Here is an 11,013-nt window from a genome sequence, read left to right on the forward strand (position 1 = left end):
CTTTATATTTCTATATAAATGTACATGCCTACCACGATGACAGCCATGGTTTATTTAGAAATGTAATTGCCTTTTTGCATGTCAAAGCAATTCAATCTCACGTAAACGCAATTCAAACTGACTCAGAGAGCTCTCCAAATTAACATTAATTACCATAGCCTGGCAAAAGTATTGATTATCTTTCAACTTCTTTGACAAAAGAGCAGTTTAGTTGCGTTGTTAATCTGAACGCGTACTATTGACATCCATGCAAATCCTAAATGTTATATTTGTTTAAAATTTATAAATTATCTTCTATTATTTAACTTGCATTATATTTCGTTTAAGTTAACATCAATCTAATGTTTGTAAAACATATTTTTCAATGAGTATGTTATGCTGACAATTAAAATTGAACTCAGGTTAAATTGAAAGTATTGAACGTATGCGAATGGCACTATAGACTTTAACGATGGAATTAACAGTTTTACAAAACACCAGACTCCTCTGTCTTGTAGCTCAGTGTAGGCAGTGAGTTTGTGAATAATGTAGTGAACCTATGATAGGACAGAGGAGTGGACATAGAGAAATTGTGTGTATTCAACCGAACTCCTTTCTAGTAAACTATTACTCTGCTATTTGGCAATTTACTGTCCATTTTTGGATAGTATCCCTACGCCGACCAGCTCTGGGGACACGTCTCTATGTTAAAAGTAACAAAATAGTTCCAAACACTTGGCCTCACTACTTTGTTTATTTTCGTGGCTTGCTAAGGTCTTTCTAATATATGCATTGACTATATTTTAAACTAAGTATAATTCTTCGTAAAAATGTGTCAACATGTGTTTTTGTTAAAAGTAATAATGCTCATGCTTTTGGAGCACGTGGAATCGGGTCACAATTAATACTGCCAGTTCAGTACCCACGAATGTAAATCTCTTGCAGCACAAACTTGTTTCCCATTTCTCTTGCCATTTCATACTCTGAATGTGGTGCAACTGTTGACAGATTTGCTGTGCAGTCAACATGGTCTCCTGGACAGTGCACATCAAAACCTTTCCCCTTCAGCCATGCTCCAGTCCAACACAGCTTTTTTTCTACTGTAGTTCCCACAATGTATTGCTTCTCTGTAACAGTTTGTTTCGCAGGCAATTCCAACAGCTTGTGATGAACTTTGACCAGGTTTCTTTTCATGTCCAAAGCTAATGGCAAGTATCTTGCATCAAAAGCAACATTTATTTGCTCAGGATGCTGAACACCACGCATGACATTAACCTGTCTGACTAGTTTCAGCTTGTCTGTCATGTCCATACTGCAAGCAAGTATCTAGCCCTGGTGTTGCCCATTGGTGTATCTTGTAGTCCAGCTTGAAACATCATATTTACAGTAGCAGGATTTGGCCCAGGTTTATTTGTTTTTATCTCCTCATACAACTTATACTCTGGTGACTTAAAGCTGCAGTTTTTACACATCATAGTATGCTTCCAAGCAAGTCCCCATTTTATTTCATTAGCAATTTTGAACTCTGGTCTGCCACATATGTTGACTTGATTACCATGGCGATGAATGATATCATTCCACATTTCAACATTTTTTTCACACAGATCATACGTGTCCCATCGTGCTCATTTAAATTTGTCTCTTTCAGGTCCAGTTTTGCTTTGGATGATGGTCGTATAATTTTTGCAGACCCAGGTGTGCCATTACAGTCTGGTGCCTGAACTGACTTGAGACCCCCATTTGTGGGTTTTGTCACTGCTATGAGAGAGAACTTGTCTGCATCCATTCTTCTGGTCACTGGAACAGATGCAGCACTGGAACTTGGTAGAGTATCATCAGTCAGATATGCGACTCCTTTGTTATGTGGAATATATCCAGGTTTAAAAAAAGTTGTCTTCCTCTTCTTGTACCCTTTCATGGTTTCAATTACAATAACTGCATGTAAAATACAAGAATTATCCTCTCTGTCTCACTTATATAGCTAGGAGAAGGCATGCTAGCTTGGTTTCAGAGAACTTCACCAACTCTTCAATACTACTGGAAGCGTAACATCTGAAGACTCCTCCCCTTCATGGGTGGAAACAAAGTCATGTACTTGGTTAGACCTAGCTTGCGTATTTAGATGCTACCAGATTTCAGATGTTACCTTTGATTGACAAGCTCTGGTTTAACTGCGTCACACCTGATAAGGAAAACCATTGATGTTTATGACAAAGGAATGGAGAGACTTTACCATAGAACAAAATTTGTCAACTTCAGGTTTTAAATTTTCATTAAAATTTAACTTAAATTTAAATTTTCATATAAAAATATGTATCATGTTTTACAATTGAAGTTTCTAAGAAAGTTAAAAAGTCAAGTTTAATTTCTAAATATTTCCAGATTGGTGTTAGAACTAAAATTAATTGCAGTTTATTTGAAGTGTTTATCTTCATTAGCAAAATCACAATTAAACTTTAAGTTTTGTGCATTTTTGAAATTCGGCCATTTGGAATTGGCTTGTGCTTGTGTTACAGTGGTGTCAGCTAAAAGCCTGCAACTCCTATTCATGGATGAAATTTCTTAAAACTTTGCAGCAGTATTTAAGAGACATTGATTTGATCACAGATGGAAGTTTTGTCCATGGAGATGAAATTGTCTAACCCTGTCAGGAATTGGATCACAATTAATACTTCCAGTTCAGTACCCACGAATGTAGTTCTAGTCTATTTTTAGAACATTTTCCCTCTCTCATTTTGGTGGTCATAGAAGAGTTTTATTTATGCTTTTTTGGTAGGGATATAAAGGTAATTGTTTATTCTTGAGAATATGAGCTCAGGGTGATGTTGTCTGTGTGTATTTCGACGACAGTGCACAGTGAGTAATAAGGCCTTGGTGATGATCCGGAAGTGAAATCTGTGTTCTGTTTACATGTTGCTCTGCTGACAGTCCAGCATCTCAAAAAAGAGCAGGACAACCTTTGACGAGAACTTCACCGTGAAGTCATCTTTGAAGGTATTTTAGATTAACATATGATTTGTATTGATTGTCACACAGTGGAAAGGTCATTACTGAGAAACAAATGTAAAGAACATATAGTAAAATTAATTGTGTTCTATGTCCACGTCCGTTGTCAAATCTTTAATTTCGGAGGTGCGTAGATTGGTGTGTTGTCAAACTCTTGAAATTCTAAGGCAAGCAAATCTTCCATACAGATTGCAATCTCATAATGCCAAGATCAGTTTTGAGAAAACACCGGAACTTGTCACGTTTGGGTTGTGGCCCTGACGCGTTAGTGCTTAAGAATGGTTTAATCCAATTCCATGACAGTACAAGTTAACACTTACTGTGTATTTTGAAACTTTGCCTGCTGTTTGTTTCGATTTACTATTTTAGACACCTTTCATATAAATCTACTACGAGATTGAAGCTTGGAGCCGTATAACGTTATAGTGCAGTCCACTCTGATTAAAATCATATCTCCACTGTCTCTCACTTAGGACAGTGGAGATCGGACGTTGCGGTGCAGTCTGTTCTCACGAACCAATTTTCAAATTAGCTGACCCACGTTTCTGTGTTGTTTATACATAGATAGACAGCCTCAGATTCATTTCACGCTTTTGCAAAAGGCAATAAATCTATCACCTGTTTAAGCTGATAGTAATGGGATATACATGTTGACGCTGCTCTATATTGATTACTCCTTGAACGTTATGGACAGAACAGTTAGCAGTGTGAACAGACATAGGTTTGCTTCTGTTATTGCTTGTTTTTAATAAATAATTTGTCGCGGCTCAGGGGTTTTGATTAGTTTGATCCAGGGAGACGAGCATGGATCTTAGAACTCAACTGGATTGTGCTTTTTTATAACCCTGCCTCGTTTGGAAGGAAGGAATGGTTTAAGAAAACGAGTCTACTCTGTGTCACCTGAAGTGTCCACTATACATCTTTTAACAGATGGGTGTTTTCCAACCTTAGTAAGTCTCAAGAAAGAGTAACAGAGATAGACATGCGTGTGTGTGGACATTAACAATCAGTTGCAGAATCTACATCAAATGCTGTCAGGCTCTTGGTACCTAGGCGGACCGGCCACCTTTGTCATTAAAGGGACTTTGGCATGCCCGGTTTCTTAGTATAGGCGTGCCATTTCGTATCCCGGGATCTACGGTCGTGAATTATTGGGTTTCGTTGACCTGCACTCTGTTGTACTTTATAAATTATTTATTTAAAATAAAACTGTTTATTAAATAAATAATTTACTTGTGAATATCATAAAATCTAACATGCAGTATAAAATGTATGTATTTGCTATGCATGTACGATATTCACACTGAAATAGTATGCAAAGTCTTTATTCTGTATCGATATAAAATTGGTTGTATGAAAAGAAAGTCAAAGAACGATGTTGAAGATGGCAGCAACAACTGCACGACAAGAATGACATAAATATCATCGATGTGACATTTAGACCAAAAAAAGACACGATTTTTAAGAAAATCTAAGCAAGGAAAAGAAAAGTAAAGCATTATTTTGTAAACAAAAGAAAAAAGGATTTAAAAAATAGGCATAAACAAAAGCACTCTCATTTGGGGGAGAAAACCCCTTTCCCCCGTTATTCTTCATCGACTTTGTCTTACCATGCACTATCCAACAATTCCAGTTGCACTTAGCAACCAGGCTTGTATAAAGTGCACGAATTCTTATTGCAACGCTCATGTTCATGAATTTAAGTGAATCTTCTGCTCGCATCTTGTTTGCAAATCTCTTTTGTTTAATAAAACCTTTAGCTTACTGTAAACACGCGTGCAATCGAATGTGTGCAGGACTGTATGTCTTTACTGTATTCTTAAAGTCTTCAGTGAGTCTTCAGGGATTACCAGTCCATATTTTCAATGTTACTGAAGAAAATAATTGAGTAAGGAGAAGAATCATTTAATAAATGGAAATTCCAATCCTGCCGTTATTCTTTTCCTGTGTCATTCATTATACGCAGTTTTTAAAAATAATACTAATTCCCGTATTCTTGCCATCTCACCTAACGGCACGATGTCAATCTGATTAAAATCAGATCTCCGTTGTTATACATGACCCTTAAGCGATCGTCCTCAGATCTTCACATAGGACAGCAGAGACCTGATTTCAATCAGATTGGGCACGAGTAACAACTCTTGCCGCGACAGTGCAATGAGTATACCTCGAAACAACATGCATATTTACAAGGTATCACATGTATGTGCCTTTCAACATCCTAAGATCACTTATATTATTTTATTCGTGTCGTTTTTTGTGCAATAAATAAAGTATACAAATAATCCGTTGATAAGTTTAAAGTTACCACACTCGTATATGTATACCTTTATATGCTGAACTCAACTGAGAGCACAATAATAATATTTTACACAACATAAGTAATGACACTAAGATATGTTGCATTGAAAAATCAGTAAAGAAAATTGAAAACACCGTATCATCATTATTCCCGCGTCCAGGTCTTCATGTTTTTACTCTCTGCATATACTAGAACCTTTAGACTGGTTCACACAGCATAAATAGAAGTATATCCAGTTTGCCTCCTTAAATGGTCTACCATCTTGGCAATTAATGGCGCTGTCACAAGCCGAAATCAAAATTCAAAAGCTAAACGAATTTAGATCAGTATTTTGCATTCAAATTATGATTACAAAAATGAAAATTTTTGTTGCTTATTTCTCAATAAGTTACCCGCTCATACGGACACCTATTTCAGTGTGGACCATGATGTTAACAAACACGTGTTTAGATTAAGCACCTGATCATTTTGGAAGCGTTTTAAGTACCTACTAAATGTGGATGGGAAATAGGTGACAAATATAAGACCAAATATTTAACGCTGGTGATATATAAATGACAGCATCTCACTAAATTACTCGTTTATGAGGATTGTTGTCAGTTTTTAAACTTACGTTACAAATTTGTTTGTATTGTTATTGTTCACTGAAAAATATTCAGTGGTGACTGTAAACTCTTGTTTGAAATGAAATCCTGAGACTATATCATATTTATTAGTCTTTCCATATGTCACTGAGATTGTTATTGCTGAGTTGACAAACTTTCAAAGTCATTTCCACGCTTTTTTTTTCTCTTGGGCACGTTATCTGGACACACACCAGGCTCATTCTTGGAGAATTAAGTGTGGTTTTTTAAAATGTTTTATCGGTTCCTAATTCTATAATTATCTCTGATGTTATCAGAAAAGAAAACAATTCCTATTCTGTGTTTTGTCACTAACTAATTGTGCAATTGATTCAAAAGTAGTCGTGTAGTATTCAAGACAAAGGTTTACTAGTACTTATTCCTGAGTGCTTTACTGTATTATGTTAGAGGCGTTTGCGAGTTTGCAAGTGTTGTGTGTTCTGAAATGACTAGGAAGAGCAAACATGCAGCGGGAAATGCACAACAAAATTTTGATTATAGCCCATTACTTTGTACTTACCTGCCACCGATCGTATTTATCTGAAATTTTTGCTGAGTATATCTTATTCAATATTCTTTGTCCAAACCGACTTAGGTTTGTATGTATTTTTGTATGCCATCAAAATGTTGCAGTCGTTTAACTTGAAAAATCCCCCCCCCCTTCCGTATGATACTGTAATGTATTTTACAAACATTCTTTCCAAATTAATTGCCACTACATTAATATCATCTCATTTTACTTCCATATCATGAAAGTGATAAAAATTACCTGGTAGAATTAATACATTGAAAGTCACTTGTCCTATTCCTATATGTAAATCATTCCGTTTTAGAGACAATGCCGTATCTATTTATGTTGCATTTGCAAGAAACACATTTTTTAATGTTGCTCTCAGAGTTTATTTCAGCTTGATTTTTCCATTTGAGATTTTAGAATTTCATAATCATCAAATGACTTTTATTCATTTTCAACATGCAACTTTTAAGGAATTTATTTCACATTTTATCCTTTCTTCGCTTGTAGGTACTGTCGGATGCAATGTATTTTTTTTTCTTCCTCTTGCGAGGTCTGTCTTTAGAAGAGCACCTGCTCTTATATTTTCCGAGTATATTGCCTGTAAAACAATATATAAGTTATTGAATCTCTTTCTGAACAATTGCTGAGCATCTAAAAGCTTTTATGTTATCAGTTGTTCTATAGTTTTGAGATTTTGTTAGCTCTTTTTTTAGCACATTGTTCAATAGTTATTAAGTTATTGTTGACATTTTTGCATTACGATTTAAAACCTTTTTAAATGTTCTCCTCCAAAGTTTTACGTCCTTGAGTATCAACTCGAATTTGCACATACTTCTATTAGCTGTCTTCTATCTGTTAGATTGGTAATGCAGTTATTGTTGAAATTGTAGGCACTAGTTATTGCTGACTTAGTGCAGCATCTATTTCCCCTGTATATTATCATCTCAGTATTAACCAAGCGACGAACCTTGTAAAAAGATAACGTAGTAGATCATCTTAACGATATCTCAACAACTCGAAGGCGGAGTCTTAATGAACAAGAAAAACTATCGTGCACATCATAATGCTCTGCATGACCTAGACTATTTACTTTGCCTATATATTAAAAAAAAAAAAAAAAAAAAAAAAAAAATAAAAAAAAAATCTATCAGTTTTCCATCTTCATCCCTGATACTGATATTCAATCTATTAATGATTCCCATTTGTAACTAATTGTTACGACACATAAAAGTGAATAGAATAAAATCACCGTAAATATTTAGGACGCCTAGACTCTAGAAAATATGAGTAGTAACCATTGAAATAGTTTATTTGTGTTACTGATTTGAACCATGGAAATATAATCATTTTTTGGCTTTAAAACCCGCAGTCTGCGTCTGTGTAATTATTACAGGGAGTTAATTTAACTTTGAATTGCGTATCTGACAGCCAATAATACCTTTTTGTTGTTACTATCTGTAGTCATCCTTATTTAACCTTTTCATGTACATTTCATGGTTGTAGAACCGATTCCAATCCAAACATTTCTTATGTCACTATAATCACCGGTGCAGTAAAAGATATTTGAGTCCATCTCTAATACTGGTATGTCCAACAGCAACATATTCTTTTGATACTTTGCAATTCCAATTATCAAGTGGTGTTTTGACATAAACCGCTTTCTCAAGGAGACCGACCATTGTGATATAATCTTCACTTATCGCTCTCTTTATGACTTTGTTGATACTGTCCAACGTATATTTTATTGAATTATTACCACAATGTTTTCATCTGTTTCATAACCGTGCTGTCTTAAAATGAATAGGTACATTATCTTCTTAACAGTGTCTAATACTGTTGAACACAGTGTAACAGTGTTTTGTTTTCAACACGAGCATAAAATGTACAAATCACATGACACATCATTCATTGAGACAGTCTATATATTCCCCCATCAGTCTGTCCAATTCAAGCTTTCAATAGAATTCATTTCTGTAGTGAACATGGTGTCCAGTCTTAGCTGGAACATGTATTGACGTCTTTAAACAGCCAGTACAACAGCAATTGTTGGCTGCCCCAAAATATAGTATGCAGCTCAATGTGCTTTCGGTCCATTGTGGATTGTTTATATTGTTGCAGATGGAATCGAGTGTTTTCATTGTATCACGTTTGCTATTTGATTTGAATACATCATAGTAGGTCTATGTATTTTACATTCAGAAAGTCGTTATTCCATCTGGAGATAAACATCAAATTATTATACTAATAAGACAGCTGAATTACACTTTTCACCTATCAAACCATACGTTGCCGTCCAGACATCCCAGTATAACTGATTCTGCCCAAAAGCCACGTTATGCTGAGATCTGTATATCTTCATTCATCACTGATCATTAGTTAAATGTTCAATGACTTGTGTGTGAACAATTGAGTTTCATTATAGTCGGTTTTGATCTCAGTAAATGTATTTACTTATGTAAAGCATGTTAACGCATTTAACAGAATTGCAGGACAGTGGTGAGGTTTTGTAATCACCAGTTGTCCATATCTGAAATACTCTTATCTACAATAAAGTTTTCGGTTTTGCTAACAATAAATCAAAATGCTGAACAATGTGTACGTATGACTTGCTCATACCATAAAAATGTATACATATTATTTTTGCATTTGTCGTACAAGAGTAGTTTGAATAAACATCATCGTTAACCCTGACGGGATTCGGATGTAATTTAGAAATGTGCAAGCGGGCTCGACGTGTTTTGGTTTTTAACCTTGACGATAATGTGATGTAATTTAGAAATATGCAAGTGGGTTGGACGTGCTGGAGTTGTTAACCTTGACGGGATTGTGATGTAATTTAGAAATATGCAAGTGGGTTGGACGTGCTGGAGTTGTTAATCTTGACGGGATTATAATGTAATTTAGAAATATGCAAGTGGGTTGGACGTGCTGGAGTTGTTAACCTTGACAATAATGTGATGTAATTTAGAAATATATAAGTGGGTTGGACGTGCTGGAGTTGTTAACCTTGACGGGATTGTGATGCAATTTAGAAATATGAATATAAGAATATAAGAATACCTTGGACATAACAGTCCGAATGCAGTAAAATCTTATGGAAATTTAAATGCAATCAAAGTGTTGCAATAAACCTAGGGTATGTGATGCTTGTATTTACACTTCCGTTTATAACTATTTTACTTTTGAGTAATTAGCTATTGCTAGGAGCAGACTTCATAATGGAGAGTATTATCGAGATTTTATTACAGCATGGGTTAGTTTCGTAAAAGGGCCTCTCCCTAACTTCAAACTCTTCATGTGTAATCACTCCAAGGTTATCTCAAGGTTCCTATACGTCTGTACAAATTAAGAATTACTTTGAGAACCGATGTGAAGTCGTCTCTCACTCAGTATATAAGTGGTAGCCGAGGTAATCAGAGCTAAGTGTCTTTGTTAGAAAACATATAGGCAGCTAATACTGGTCTTGGAGAGTATCGAACCAATGACCCTTTCATGATCAAGCTGACACTCTATCAACTGAGATACCACTCACACATACGTGAATGCAAACGAATGAAACACTAACTACAACGTAGAAAATATTTTGATAAAGAGAACAAAGAAAGGGTACACATCAACATAACTATTAACGATCAATTAGTGACCGTCATCGTTAGGCAGTTATCTTTGTTATTCACCTTTAAACAACTAATGTACATTTGAAACAACAAAAGTGTCTCTAGGCAGTGTTTATACAGAATTTTTTTCTTCTAAATATCTTGAATGAATAATAGTGACGATGAGGACAGTAAAGGTTTCCCAGTAATATTCGACCTTGCTGTGACCTTGAACTTTGATGCAAGCATGTAAATATAAAAGATTTCGCACCGTCTAGTTACCATATCATCTTAGGAAATATCTACGTTAAAATATTGTATGGCGCCCTAAGTGCCAAAATGCATGTAATTTACACATTGCCTGTAAATAATGTTTTACTTCGCTGTTACTTTTATTTGCAAAAAGGATTTGGATGCTTTAACCCAGACAACCGTCTAATAATGAACATGTTTTCTCAATAAAGTTTCAACAAATTGTCTCTTACAGGGAAAAAGTGATAGATCAGGAAAGAAAATGTCTCGCATCTGGCCATGTCAATTGTTTATGACAAAATATATATTAAGCATAAATGGGCATATAAGTTTTACCATATATGTTTTCCCAAAATAGAAATATGAAAGAAAAAACAAAGCAATTCGTATCGATTCAATATTGTTTTCGTCCGTTCATGTTTCCAAGACAAAATAAAATTAGAAGCTTTTGCCGAGTCTCGTTTGTGACAAAGGATAGCATTTATTCCAATCATGATATATTCTGTTTGGAAACTGATTTATTTAAATTAATATTTATTTATTGAATTTTTAGGATGTTTACAGAAACATGTTTAAAGTCAGAGACGAACTTCTACACATCTGAACATATTTCTCTTTTTTTGTGGGTTGTTGTTCGGGGATGGGAGCCTTTATGACACTGATATGTTGATAGGTTTTTAAAGTTGAAGACGACTCTAATCAAAGACAAATGTAACATCAAAAGTATATTTAGCGGAA

General features: G+C 35.0%; 1 protein-coding gene across 1 annotated transcript in view; it reads left to right on the forward strand.

The window, feature by feature from the left end:
- LOC149782450 (lewis-type alpha-(1,3)-fucosyltransferase-like) overlaps positions 1-10,724 on the forward strand; it is a 55,791-nt gene extending 45,067 nt beyond the window's left edge. Inside the window, exon 3 of the transcript XR_016414367.1 lies at positions 1,628-10,724. The gene's annotated coding sequence lies outside the window, so the exon portion shown is untranslated. The remainder of the gene's footprint in view (positions 1-1,627) is intronic.
- The last annotated feature ends 289 nt before the right edge of the window (positions 10,725-11,013 follow it).

Source organism: Sinohyriopsis cumingii, chromosome 15 (genome assembly GCF_028554795.1).
Source record: "Sinohyriopsis cumingii isolate HCF-2022 chromosome 15, ASM2855479v2, whole genome shotgun sequence".
NCBI classification, from domain to species: Eukaryota; Metazoa; Mollusca; class Bivalvia; order Unionida; family Unionidae; genus Sinohyriopsis; species Sinohyriopsis cumingii.